The sequence below is a fragment of the Trachinotus anak genome, unplaced genomic scaffold (genome assembly GCF_046630095.1).
Source record: "Trachinotus anak isolate AG129_WGS33_773 ecotype Australia unplaced genomic scaffold, CSIRO_AGI_Tana_v1 ptg000015l, whole genome shotgun sequence".
Taxonomy (NCBI): domain Eukaryota; kingdom Metazoa; phylum Chordata; class Actinopteri; order Carangiformes; family Carangidae; genus Trachinotus; species Trachinotus anak.
The window spans coordinates 7,878,725-7,893,230 of NW_027273866.1; the positions used below are offsets into that span (position 1 = coordinate 7,878,725).

The 14,506-nt window shown below is 41.8% G+C and overlaps 1 protein-coding gene across 4 annotated transcripts in view; it reads right to left on the reverse strand.

Moving 5' to 3' along the window:
- Positions 1-9,087, reverse strand: part of stxbp6 (syntaxin binding protein 6 (amisyn)) — a 138,533-nt gene extending 129,446 nt beyond the window's left edge. For 2 of the 4 annotated variants that reach the window (XR_011693740.1, XM_071499173.1), the window contains exon 1: positions 8,802-9,087. The gene's annotated coding sequence lies outside the window, so the exon portion shown is untranslated. Of the gene's footprint in view, positions 1-8,354; positions 8,424-8,801 lie in introns of all 4 variants that reach the window. The other 2 variants (XM_071499172.1, XM_071499171.1) reach the window with 2 other exon arrangements.
- Between the last annotated feature and the right edge of the window lie 5,419 nt (positions 9,088-14,506).

The window sequence follows — 14,506 nt, forward strand, 5'->3', positions numbered from 1 at the left end:
TGGTTTGTTTTTTAATTTGGTTCAATTGTTGCATAAAGATAAAGACGTGAGGCTAAAGTTACATGAAGTGAGCAGGAGAAATAATTCTGTTAAAATTATAAAGCTGATGTCTTTTGTATTTTTATAGCCTTAGGCAAATCAGTCCAAAAGTAAACACACATAGCCAGTCTAGATTGTTACACTCTCTATTGCTCACAGTGTATAAAACATTAAAGTAATGAGAGAGGGAATAAAGGGCTCCAAAATGAAGAATGGTTGCATCTCTCTGTATTGCAGCCAGTCTCCATGCGCCATCTCTCTAAATGTTCTGCTTGGAAGCACCTGCCACTTGCAGAAATGAAATGACTTCAACCAACGCTGTCAAGAGCACCGGTAAGTCTCACTGATACAGAACAGCAATCATGTTTCTATTATTGCAGGCAACATCTACTGGTGAATTTATTTCTTGCTGACTGGGAATGTACTACGAGAGACACAGCTGTATGTCTGTTGGCGTCAGAGAAAACTGTCCTTAGTCGGCCCAACTGTGTTTAAGCGCAGGATACAGTCATGAAGAAGTGGGTTAATTAGGTCCAAATGCTCTCAGGAGAACTATGGAGCTTAATCATTCTCTCAGCCACACACATTGACTTGAGACACACAAGCACTCACAACCACATACCACACAGGCCACCCCGATGAACGAATCAGTCTCTCACAACCAGGGGTTGAATTACTCTACTACAAGGCAAAGCCAGACTGCAAAACAATGCCTTCATCAAACACGCTAGCTAATAAACAACAGAGCACTAACACTAGCACTAAGAGTGCAGCAGCTGTGGAGAAGAAAATAGTCAACATTTCATTGACTGATTAGCAAAAAAGCAAATCCTGCAGGAGCACAAAGTTTACATGAGAAGTTAAAAGTGCACAAGCCCCCCCCCCCCCCCAAACTCAGTGGCTGAAAGGCTGCCATTGTTGACTTGTGGTCATTGTTAAAGTAGGATTACGTCAAGCCAGAAGGAAAACATCAACAGCAGGGGAACATAAAACCTTTGGACACAATACCACTGCAGCAACATAATGCAATCTAATAAATAGCCCTGCAGTAAGCAGCACTTCAATGAGGCTATTATTGTTTTATTTTTTTGTTATGTGTAAGCTCTATGGTAATTTCTGGGATAGAATTTAGCGATGATTTCTTACTGAGGTGCACTATAGGCAAAGGTGTGTGTAATTCAGGGGGCTGACAAAGTGAGCTGACTCATCACCTCTCTGACACAGAACCTGTAACCTGCAGAAATTTAACATTTCTGCAGGTTACAGGTTACACAAAAGTGGAATGTATAGCAATGCATTATTATAACCATGATGTTGAAGGGCCACTACGCCTGCCATTGGGACACTCCTATGGGTCACATCCAAGGGTTAGGACAACCAACCTATATGGTCATTTAGATTGGAGGACTTGTTGCATATGAATGGCTCACTGCAATATATTAAATCAATATTTTGATAACAATGACAAAACAAACCATTGGGGCTAACAATTAAACTCCAATTAAATCTTTTAATGTAAACTTGTAAACACATTTTCATTATATAAAGTCTACTATGGTGAATTTTAAAGATTATCATAAGCAATGGTACTAGTAACTGTAGTTTTAATGGTTCTACATTTACAACTTTTGTGCATTTACTTCTGTATGAGACTGTTTACAGCATTATTGCATATGCTCCCTTTCTATCCTCCCCCCTCCTCTCTGCTCTTTCTGCAAACCAAGACTTAACAGTAAACAAAAACCCAGGCCAAGATTTTGTGGAGAGTAATTAGAAATGCTAATAAATATCTCTGTCTTTGGAATTTAAAAGATGCCAAACATCTCAACACTTCAGCCAGGAAAATACCTAAACTTTCCTATAAAAATATGATACCATTCATCACAAGCACAAAGTTGTTTTGCACTCTTGTCAAAAGCAGGAAAGCTCTTTCAACCGAAGCCTTTTAAGTGAGCCAGACACCATGCAAAAACCGTGCAAAACTCTGCTTTGAGCTTTGTGTCAAAGGCATACTGAGCTCTGATAAAGACTGCAAGACCTGTACTGTGCCAGTCCAACCTCAAAGAGCACAAACGGTACAGCATTCAAAAAACTTGGACATCATGTACTCTGAACATAACAAGCTTTATGAATATTCTGAGGTCAGCTCTGAATGTATTCAGCATTTTCACAAAGGATGGTGGTCTAAATCCTTGTATGTATCAGAGCTTCTACACAATCTTAAGAAAGATAATAAATTTCCCTGTTGAGGGGCAAAACAATTGAGATTCGCAATCATATTATGCACTGATCAACTTTCACACACATACATACATACATACGTACAGGTACTCAGTAACTGCCCCAGATGAGGTCAACCCCTCCCTTAGCAGTCTCTCCTTTTATATCTACATTCACTCTCACTTAACTGAATCGCACAAAGAAAACAAAAAGCAGAAAATCTAAATTAAGTGTAGAAAAGTCACTGGTCTTGTTGCTCTCTAGCAGTAAATCAGCCCGGCGGAGTTCCTCTCTGTGGAAGCCCTAATCCATAGCATCTCTCCCTCTTTCCACCATCCTCCAGCTGAGACAGGATGCTGCCCGCATCTCCCTGCAAGCTGTCACCAGGCAAAGGGGAGCGCGTATCCCGCCTCAGGTGGCCCACTGAAGCATGACGGGAAGGAGGGATAAGGGGATGGAGGGATGGAGGGAGGGACTGGGGATGCGAGAGGAAAACAAGGAGGAGAAAGAGGCAGACAGGAGCTTCCAGGCAGAGAAATGTAGCCAGCTACAAAGCGTAGCTGATGGTATGACTTTGAGCAGTCTTCTACAATGCTCACAGTGCAAGGCTGAGCTGTAGTGTTGGTGGGAGCCAAGGAGCTGTGGCAGTGAAAACGACGTACATATATTTTACGGCTGCTTATCACCCCATTTCCAAGCAGAGCCCCTTTCAAAAACACTTCATTAACTGTGGCTGTGTATTGCCAAGCAGTAGAAAAGGAGTAGCACTGTTGCTGCTCGCTCCCTTGTTTCCGGCCGGCCCAGTGTGCTCATGTGAAATCTGTTCAGTCAGTGCTCACGGCTCTCCTGAGACCTCTCTGGAGTGGGGTCTATGAGTTAGCTGCACAGCCATGTCTTAACAGAGTCCTGCTCTCCAGCCTGTGCTTACAAGTCCATGAGAACCTGCCACAGTAGCAAAGCCAGGGCGGAAGATATGGGCCATAATCACACTGAATCCAGGGTGTGTCTTTAATTCCCTTTGGAGAGGTGCAAAAAACGCAAAGCCAAACCAGCAATTGGCACAAACTAAAAATTCCATCAGGAAAGAATGATCAAGTAAATTTACTCTGCTGCTCAAGTAAATGAAATGCTGGCAGCTGTTGTGAGAAATATTTAGATAGTGAGCCACTAGAAATCAATCACCTAAATATGAAAACATGAGCTGCAGTATAGATGTAGACTAGAGAGGTAAGGGAGACTGACGGTCAACTGAAACTGGTGAGACAGGGTTTTGTATGCATGTGTGCGCTTATCGTATCTTTGTGAGGACTAATTTGTTCTGAACAATGAGAGTGAGAGCACTTTTGGACAGTGACAACATCCTCACCATTTCAAAGGACTGTTTGAGGATTAAGGCTTAGTTTCAGGGTTGGGGTTAGAATTAGGTTAAAGTTAAGGTAAGCTAAGTTAGACAGACAAATGTGTATGTGGGCACATGCACCAGAAAAAGGTGATAAGCATGGAAAAACACATTTTCGTGCCTTATCTTTACACCCACCACTGAATGGGAATTGTAACCCATCCTTAACTTGGTATATCTGAAATTTTTCCTTTTAGACTCTGACAGCTTCAACCTAACCTTTGCATATTTACGGTCCACTGATAAAACTTGCTATGGGAACGCTCCAAAATCCCTTTTGTGTACATAGCCAGAATTGCAAAACCAAGCACAAATAAGAACAGTGGTGTCTTGGGCTAATGCTAAAAAATTTCAAGAAACAGAAAGGTTGGGCTGCTTTTGGGACATTTCTATTTTTCAAAAGAATGGTAAGAACAATCTATCACTAATGTTCTTAAAGAAACATTCAGATCATTTACAATAAAAGTGTATTTCTAGAGACCAATATGTAGTATTTGAGAGACAGGGACAATGGCATACTTTAGAAACATCAAGTCAACATATACAGTAAGTGTACTACACTGGTGTGTTAACAAGAATTTTTGGTCGTGGGTAAGACAACACGGCAACAAGGAAACAAGTTACAGTCCATCTGCCAGCAGTAGACAACGAGCATGAACGCAATTTCAGAGAACCTGAGCTAAATGAACACGATTTACAAAAACTGCATCACAAAACACAATGATATCTAGTAAGATAACCAAGCCCGACTGATAATATAATCTTCCTCTTGAAGCCATTCATCCTCTGTATCTATTCCTCCCACTGATATGTGACTGACTTTGGAATAAAATTTCCTCTTTGAAAGTTACCAAAGTGCACTCTGAAAGATGTATGAAAAAAATAAAATAAAAGCTTCACCTCATCTGCTGCCTCTCATGCGTGTCTTTCATGTTGACTCACGGCTCTATACACAGCCTCGACTTTAAAGAGAAACCTCCCACAGCGCGCACATCATCACGGATTACATCTTCAGAGAGTGATGTCATACAACAGTAACACCGCCACATGCACAGATGCTGAATGTTACCTCTCTTAAAATAATTAAGAGATTACACTGTCTACCCTGCTGTTTTTTGTGCTGTCAGTGACAGCCTGTGGTGTATTCAAATCTAATCCTACCTTGGTGCGACACCGAGCTACCAATAACAGACAAAACTCTGTCTTGTCTCTGACATGCGCAGTAAAAATGTTTCCATAACAGGCCACTTAAAAGTATCATGTTTGTTGATAAGGTGCCAGTAACACCAAGAATTCTTCTGTGGAACAACTACAGTCTAGTTCATGCTGAGGTACAAATCTCTCTGGTATTTCTTAAGACAAGTCGGTGATAGGGAGCCCATTCTTTCGAGGAGTATTTCTATAATGTACCACTCCAATACTGCACTTGGGGAAATCAAACAGCTCTCTCTGTCACTGATAGCTGTACTTTCAAGGCTGCACTGGGAGACAGTGAGTCAGAGAATTTTTCCTCTGAAATAATCTTGTACAAAGTGCTCAACAGAATAACAGCTGAAATTTTCAAACTCCAAAGTCAAAAACAAGCACAAGAGTAGGACAGCTTATTCAAGCTGGGTAAGACGTCAGACCTGATTTGGCTGTCCAAGTTTTGAGACGTAGGACCAAATCCCTCCATCAGAACCAACTCGATGTGCGTGCCAGTCAGCAAAGTTCATTAACACGGTTTTTCTGCCACCACAGACATCCAGGAATCTTCAAATATGTTTGACTGAGCCAAATCCACTATGTTTGTACAGTAGAGTACATAAAGTGAGGGTTTGAAAAGTAAGCGTAAACCAGGGCAAAGGAGTGAAAACTACAATCCTAAACAATATCACCAGGCTTCACAGTCTAAGTTAAAGCAAACTTTCCCAACAGAAATGACAGCCACTGTTCATATTCAGTATCCAGCACTCTGTTTTCTTTTGACACTGAGATACAGTGGGTTCTGAGCCGCGTGTTCCTCCTTATGCTTCATTTTAGCACACTCAGGTGAAAGACAGTCTTTTTTTTTCTTGTTTGTTTTGTGTTTGACACAGCAGGGCATCTGGATTCCACACATCCAAATCCAAGCACAGTGTTTCCATGTGCAACTCGAAGACTGAACCACTCTGTATACTGCACACACAACAACGCTGGCGGGACAAGAAATTACAAGAAAGAAGGTCATCTAATTGAGCGGTACAGATTATAGGCTACACGCAGATGAAAATTCTGTGCTCAGCATAGGGATTATGAATGGGCAAACCTACGTTAGTATCCATAATTGGGTATTCTGAACGATGCCAATACTGTAATTTGTAGGGCCCTTTATTCTTAAGAGAGCATTACAGCAATTCGCCTGACTGCTCTAAGAGAGTGGAGCTTTTTTGAGGAGGAGCACAGGATCAAAACCATCTTTTGCCTAGAGGTGCTTCCGATAATTTAATATGATTTAGTTGCTCCCTGCTCATTTTGCCTCTCTGTGTAATTTGTGTTTTTAATGTGAGCTGTTTTTTTTCTTCACAGTATGTAAGTGCACATTGTGTAGTGTGGGACAAAAGGTAAACGACAATGTACACAAGGAAAGACACTTTTGTCCCACTATGGTCTATTTATGCGACGGCATAATGGAAACCACTTATCACAAAAACAATAGCTCTCCATCAAAGCAGCAGGTTGAATACGACCTGAGTATTTTCCCTCAAAAACGGAAGGATATGGAAGGACCATCCACTTTCCTGGGTGACTCAGCTACTAGTGAAAGTTATACAGTTCCAGGGAGGTATGGGATAACCACTAATCAATGAATGACATGGCAGGCCCCCAAATGAGCACATTATTTATAGCCCAGCACCTTACGGCTATAAAACGTTTGGGAAGGACTGAACAGTGGTTGGCAAACAGTAGAAAAGCAAACATAGAGCACTTACCAACAGATGTCTTGAACATCGCAGGGATCATTAACACAGTGACTCAGTAATAGACTGGGACAATGGCTTAAGGTATTAAAAACATAAAAATGAATGTACAATTAGCCTGCATAAGGATAAGCTCAAAGCAACAGCACCGTGTCAGAGTACTTAGCTAAGTTTATAGATTTAGATGATGGGCAACACAAACCTCAGCAAAAATTCTGACATAAACAGACAAAAACATAACCCGCCCGTGCTTAACTTTACAACTTCTCCATTATTACTGTATTGCAAAACAGAGGGGTTGCTCACTGTCATAGCACAGAACACATCATTTCTGTGATGCAAGAGCGGTAACCGCAGCCTCAGTGTCCTTGGGGACTCTAAATCTTAGCGTCATTTTGTCAGAAACACTGACAGTCAGGTTTCCGTTCCTCTTTCTATTATATGATCCATTAAAGAAACAAGGCTCTTTATGTTTCCCTTCAAGGATATTTGTCCTCTCTGGCAACAGAACAAGCGGAAGTGGTGGACACACAGGGAGGGAGCCAGCTCGACAGTTTACATTATGCCGCAATTGGACACTGAAGTATGGGGAAAGGTATAAACTCACCTTTGATGGTGTGCAAGAGCAAATTAAGCTCTGAACTCCTGCATAGGAAGAAGCAATATATTAACGTAAGTGGGTTAGATAACAGTACTGGGAGCCACAAGGGCAGGATTAGGAGCCTCACTGCTAATCTGAACCAAACGGGCTTCCAGGTCCCAGCCTGTCAGGGAGATACACCGGTGGAGACATGTGGTAATTGCTCTTCAGAGACACTCACATTTTAATACAACTAGCTTTTTCCTCTTTGCGCTTGGCAAAGAGCCAGCACAAGCATTTTTGGATATTAAAATTATATCAAAATAAAGTGAAGGACTTTACATTTGGTCACTGTTATGATTCAAGACTTGTATCTCTAATTTCGGTGATGTTCATGTTGAATAACTTGAGTATTGCATGGACTGAGACAATGTTTTAACTCCTTAGGCTCATAAAAAGAAGCCTTTCAGAAGCCTTTGTATAATAATGTCAAAATTGCAACCTCTCACCCAGCCAAAATGACTATGTTTTCAAAAAACATAACATTTCGATAATGCAAGTCTTTGACTGAGAACATCAGTTTGCCTTTTCTTATTTTAGGGGCCCACAGGTGGCCCCTCAGGGCTTTTACCAGCAGATTGGTTTGCTTACGTACGTCAAACACCTATTTCAAAACACACAGCAACAAAAACACATTTTCAGCATGTTCATATGACTGCTTAATGTCCTTACCAACCAACACCAACCACCAGTGACAGTCCAAATGATCCACTGAACATTAAAGATTTAACGCTAATCAGATATATTGATTATTGGAGGAAACACCAGCTTCGAGGATGATCGTCTTGAACACCTCACCCCATATGGCTCACTTGCACCAGCACAGACCACAAACACCAGACTTCTAACAGCCTCCAAACGACTTTCAGTGGGGATTTTATTTTTCTTGTGAGTTAAACTTCTGTGAAGGAAACGTCTCATGTGTCTTACACTGATCCTACAGGAGTGCGCAGCCCACAATCATTTTACTATTCGAGTTGGACAACACCCAGTTCGTCTTGGGATATTTACACTTCCAAGTTATATTGGAGGGGGACGTGTTCAACTCGTTCCGATCAAATATTGGACGAGTTAAGACGTGACACAGAAACGCTTCCTCGATTCCTTTACCACACACCTTGACCACGGCGGCGCGACCTGGCAGAGACCGCTCCACGGCACGGAGGCGCGGTTCACCTCCGTAAAACTGAACAGAAAAAAAAAAAAAAAAAAAACTAAATTACACATTTTGCTACAGCTTTGACTCATTTTGTCAAAGCACTGGTTAATTCGCTTCATCGCCAGGTTTGCTGGTCCATAAAACCAGAACAAAACCACGTCAATTTAAGTGGTTTCCCCCCGTACAGTGCACACTTGTTCCTATTCCACCGCAAAGTGGCAGGAAAAAAAACAAAAAAAAAAAAAAAGATGTTGACGCAATTTAAAAAAAAAAAAAAAAAAAAAAAACGTCAATTAAACTTTTTTTTTTTTCCGTGCGGGAAAAAAAAAAACAAAACAAAAACTACAAATACACACGTTACATTTTCTGAAACAGAAGTACAGCCTCGCATTTAACGGCACTCACCGACGCGTCTCGGCGGTGCTTTCCACGTGTGGAGCAGGAGTCTCCCCTGCGTGGATTTGTCCCGCTGCTGTCACAGCTCACCCGCCGCTCCCCGGAGCCGCCTCCTCGCTGTTCGCCGTCCGCTCAGAGCGAACGGTGGCTTTTAGTGTGCGGCATCGCGTCGGCTCCACTTCTGCAGCAGTTATCGGTATCTGAGCTGTGGGAGGGAGAGTTTGTTTTTCACCCCGCTGCGGAGAGTCTGTCTGTCTGTGTGTGTGTGTGTGTGTGTGTCTGTGTGTGTGTGGGAAACCAGTAGCCGGTTCCCAGACGCAGAGCCCGCCCGCCAATCACGTACAGTGTCACACGACCACGTAAAAACCCGCTCCTGCAGTTGCGCGTGTTTTGGGAATGTCAGTGAACTGCGGGGGGAGAGGAGGAGTCTTAAGAAAGTGTCGTGGTTAAATATTTCCAAACAGGAGCCCCAGGTGAATGTTTATGGGCCATGGTAAAGTGATTTACCAAGTGTTTTATTAGAAAGTCTCTGTGACTGAAATCCTAACTATAATGCACTTTGTCACTTCTAGTGAAAAGTGCCATACAAGTGAAGTCTTATTATTATTATTGTTATTGTAAATACATCTGATTATCGCAGGCCTCCCACAGTATGACCAAATTAGTTGGACAACTCATGGTCAACATTAAAACCATTCATAGTCTAACTCCTTTGAATTACGTGCTTAGCTAGACCTATATTACCAAAGCAAGTTACTAGTCTCATGATAGTCTCACATCATGAGGATATTAGAAGCTATAGTGTTGGCAAAAAATAACATTCTATGACATTTATCATCCCATCTCCATGACTCAAACCTAAAATATCTATGACTGAAGATACGACTGAATGAACAGTAACTAGGTCACTCCCCGAGGTCACCATAAGAAAGCTGCTCAATGTCTCTGAATGACCTGTTCAGACAGGCCTACGCTACCTGAACATTTTCCAACAGCTCACTGATCGATGTGTGCGGTGTGTCGATGTTCAACACTGACCCGAGCCTCCAGCAGCTGTTGACCACCATCTTTTGTTTCTATAGCCATGCCAACAGATATCTGTTGCCTGGGAATTCACACACACAGAAGGAGTGGAAGAGGCAGTGTGTGTGTGTGTGTGTGTGTGTGTAACTGTGTCTATCTAATGTTTTGCTTGGCTTGATTGTGAGTCATCCCAATTCCCTACAGAGCTCTAATTCCTGATAGATTTGGCTTCTTTTATAAGCCCTGTCTTCATTTTGAACAGACTTGGACACCGCTGCCTCATTTGAAATGGTTCAAGTTTAATGTGCTTCTGTTTTTTTTGCCTCTGGGTCTTTGCAGCTGATCACTAACATGTTGCAGAGGGAAAAGATGAGCATTTAAGTCATCATTATTTGTCACGATAGGCAGACAACCAGTTGTACTGTAGCAGATGTCCTTAGGTGAATTTAGAAAGCCATGGTATTAAATAAGGCATGATAAAGGATAAACAAATCCACCTGGCTGGCAAACAGCTGTCTTGTAATCAAATATTGTTATGAATATGGAATATGTTTCCAATTTCTCCGGCCTTCAAGATTTCATTGAAATCACTTTGCATTTCTGTACTACAGCAATCTGCTTAGACACTTTATGACTCATAAGGTGTCATTGTAAGCACAGAGGACCAGCTGTGTTAATAGCGGATGTCATTCAGTGAGTACAATTTGTTTACCCTTACACTGACAATAGCCAAAGCTCCTAGACAAATGATTTTCTATTCCATGCAGGCGAAAAGACAGAGTTGTTGGCAGTCGTCACACCAATAATCAAATATGAATGTTTCTTATTTCTCCAGCCCTCGAAGCTTCCTACGGCTCATGTTACAGTTTGTCTGGATTTGTGAATCCATGGTACAGCAGGCTGCTCAACCATCTGGTAGAGCATGTGGAAATAGTTTCAAGAATTTAAAATTGAAAATGTTTGCTGAGTCTTCTGGGAGGTTTTTCTTATGCTTACCTTCAGACAATCCAATTTGATTTACACCAGCAGTCCTGCTGAGTGTAAATTTTGCATCTGAACGGGAATGTTTTGCTGCTATGGCTGTGAGGCCACTGGGACAGCAACAAGAAAGTGCTGGATACAGTGTTGGGCTCTCTAGACTGTGACTGTAGAAACACTGGACTGTACCTCTGCACTCCCCCACATGAGCAAACGCTTTCACAGTAATGAGTCACTTTTTCCAGGTGGAGGGGAAACGAGACAGTGGCCAAAGGGGGAGAAAAATAATGAATACGCACACATGCTTACACACACAGACGAACACACAAGCAGAGAGGGTTAAAAGGGCATTAGCTGTTTCCTGCTGGTGAGTTTGGGATTTCAGGCAGTTGGGTCTCTCTAGGGAAAAACTGTCTGGTGATTTGTTGTGATGAAAGAGGTGAAACACCAAGTTGAGGTTCTGTATGGCAATACCAGTCTCAGCAACAGTCTGCCTAATGACGTTCAAATATGCTGAAAGCTTGACACTGCTCATTGCTCGATCCAATGCTGAGGTTGGATTTTGGATGCATGACACACCACAGAGACTGACACATCCTCCAGGTTTTGCTCGTGTGGCTTGAAGTTTCCGAGATGTGTCGTAGGATTGGAATCTTTGGAAGAGGAACGGTGGTGGGAAAGTAACCAATCACAGCTATTCTTGGGAATTCATTTGGATATTTTATACATTGCTCATGCGCTAAGGTTTCACTTTTACAAAGCAATATTAATTGCTGCCTACTTTGTTATAAGCACCTTAACAAATTTACAGAATGGTTGGAGCAATTTGGAATTATTAGTGGGCCATTCATTTAATTTTTACATGAGCAGTTTTCTGGAGCAGCTGCGCTCCCCTGACCTAAGCACAGTTTATCCACTTAAACTAATCTTCCTACTATTCCCCTTAGATTTTCTATTAAGTAGCTTTGAAGTATTTTATTCATGCTGTTTGCAGGGTTTCATCACTCATATATTAAAAATTATAATCAAATCCAAATTCATTTTGTAGGCTCTGCTGCATTTATAAAACAGAATGGCACAGGACACACTTCTTGTAAGTTAAACAGCACTTGTGTGGGTTTGAGTAAAGATTGCCCTCATAACATGATCTTGGACCTGCCAAAGAATCCACAGGGTTAAAAGGTTAATCAGTGACGTTCCTTCTCCGGAGGAGGTGGGAACTGTCAGAGCTCTACCTGGCACGCCTTCTCCCTCGGCTCCATCCCCTTCTCGGCTCCTCTCCCTGCACACCCTCTATCTGTCGCCCCAAAATCCTGGAGTACATAAACATCCTTCCAGCCTGTGACGTCACTCAAGGAGCTGTGCAGGCCGGCTGGATTAGGGAGAATGAGGTACCTCAGTCCCCGTGGTGAGCAGGGTAAACATGGAGATCTGACGATAGAGGAATGGAACGGTGCGAGGGACCCTGCGCTCCAACCACCAGCTGCCTCTCATCTCCCCACATGGCCAGATGGCTGCCATACACTCACACACTCCCCAATACACTCTCCATCTCCATTTTTTTCCCCCCTTTCTTTGTCTCTCTGCTGCACTAATCAAACACTGAATTCATGCGGTTTGTTGTTTACTCTGCACAGTTTGAGGTACGAAAAAACACACACATCACACACTGGTTACAGAGCTGCATGAGAGCTCACTAGAGAGAAAAACACATCTTATTGTGGTCAAGCCGACATGCATACATTACTTCAAAAAGTGAGCGCGCGTTCACAGTGTGTGAGATGTTGCGTGTTCCCCTTTGAGATTTTATTGCGAGTGTCTTTGTGTTCCAAGTGGAGAATATCAAACAGTACGTGTTTGATTTTCTTTCATCGGGGTTGTTTTCTTGTGGTTCTTGGTAACTTCGAGGAACATTCGGGGAGGTGGAGTGTGTGTTTATATGAGGAGGGGGAGTCCGAGACCTCTTGTTTAAGTTTTGCTTGTCAAGTGAGGAAATAAGTGTGTGTATGTGTGCGTTCTCTTTGCCTCACTCTCAGTGCACATTTCACATTATCAAACCAGGTCAAGTGTAGCAATCCGCTTTGATAATCTTTAAGTAGTGTGAAATTAGAAAATATTAAGACCTCGGATCTGGTATTGATTTTACCAGCAGGTGTTTGATAGAGTATCTCTCACGTGTGGCCCCTAAGCCATCACATTAGATACTCAAGAACCATTTGTAATAAAGGACTGAGCTGAACAAACTCCTGAAATGTGTGTTGTTTTAAGAAATGTGCTTGCATTACGGAAATCTCGCCCATTTCTCATGTTCAATTAGCTTTCTTTGCCTGAGTGCATTTCAGTTTAAATCCTCTGGTAATCAGCATGAGTTGGAATACACCTGAAGTTATTATGCTCCTTTGTAGCATGCAGAATTGTGTGCAGTGTAGCATGAAAATACAAATGAGCTTTCACAGAGTTGAGCAGAACCACTTTTTCATGGCTATTATGCACTTTGTGAGGCATATCTGTATTTTTTTTTTTTTTGAGTCATTCTAGGACAAAAGTATTTCATCTGATCAATCCAGAAGATCTGTCAGATGATGGGTATTATCCATCTGACCTTCAGGCACTGCTGCAACAGAAAGACCCGTCACTTCGTTAAAATTATCCCTACAACTATTCGTATAATTGCTCGCACTGACATCATTTTTGACAACAGTTGTGCTTTTTGTGTGAATTTTGGGATCAGTCATTGGAATATTTCTTTGCCAAAGACAGCCATTTTTATTTGCTTTGAAGGAGCTATTAACCATCCATCATCTGAACGCTCGCCAGCCTCAGTAACCACTTGCATGCTCAGATCAATCATAGCTGCTTTGTCGCTGTAGAAAATATGGCAAAGAAATTTGCTCTCAGTCCCTGTTTTGAATTCTGCATTACTAATAAAAAGATTGTTGTTCAATCAATGACGCATTTAGTTTTAATATTTAAAAAAAAAAAAATCAATACTTAATTAAATTCAGACTGGTGGTTTATGAGGGTAAGAGGATGGTCTCAAGAGGGAGGTCTCACTAATATTCTGTTTACCTTATCTGGTGTGTCTACTTTTTATAGTTCAGTGTCTTTTCTTTAACTTAGAGTAAAGAATGTTCCCCTCTCCCATCTCTTTTTCCTCAATTTATAGAACAATGGATAAACACGTATTATATCACATCAGCTATGAAGCTACTGAAAATCAGTGGACCTCAAGAGAAAGTGTCACTGTGCAAGATGTGCAAATAATACTAGAACACGCGCCGGGGTGGAAATATCTTCATTTTGCATTTAGTATTTCAGACTGGCACAGTATGAAAGCAGTGTTGAAGTAGTTAGCATTACATCAATACTGCTGATGTTGTAATGTCTCATTTTCTACATCTGGGGTGTTATGAATAAGAAAATAGTTGAAGTGGAAATAGTAAATACATAGTGAACCCTGCAACCTCTTACTCTAAGCCTACATCTGTTTCACTACAGAGTACAAAGGAAAATACAGTGTGGAATGCAAAACACCTCACAGCTGTAATATGTGTCTCAATCAGTCTGCTTTGTTTTCTCTCGCCTGTTATAATGCATCATGCCAACACTGGAGAAACATTTAATCTCACTTTGCCCACAGGCGGAAGCTTAACTCAGGAGTGAAAACAGGATTTTCAGAGGGAGAACCCATCCTGAATCAAACTTAATACTCT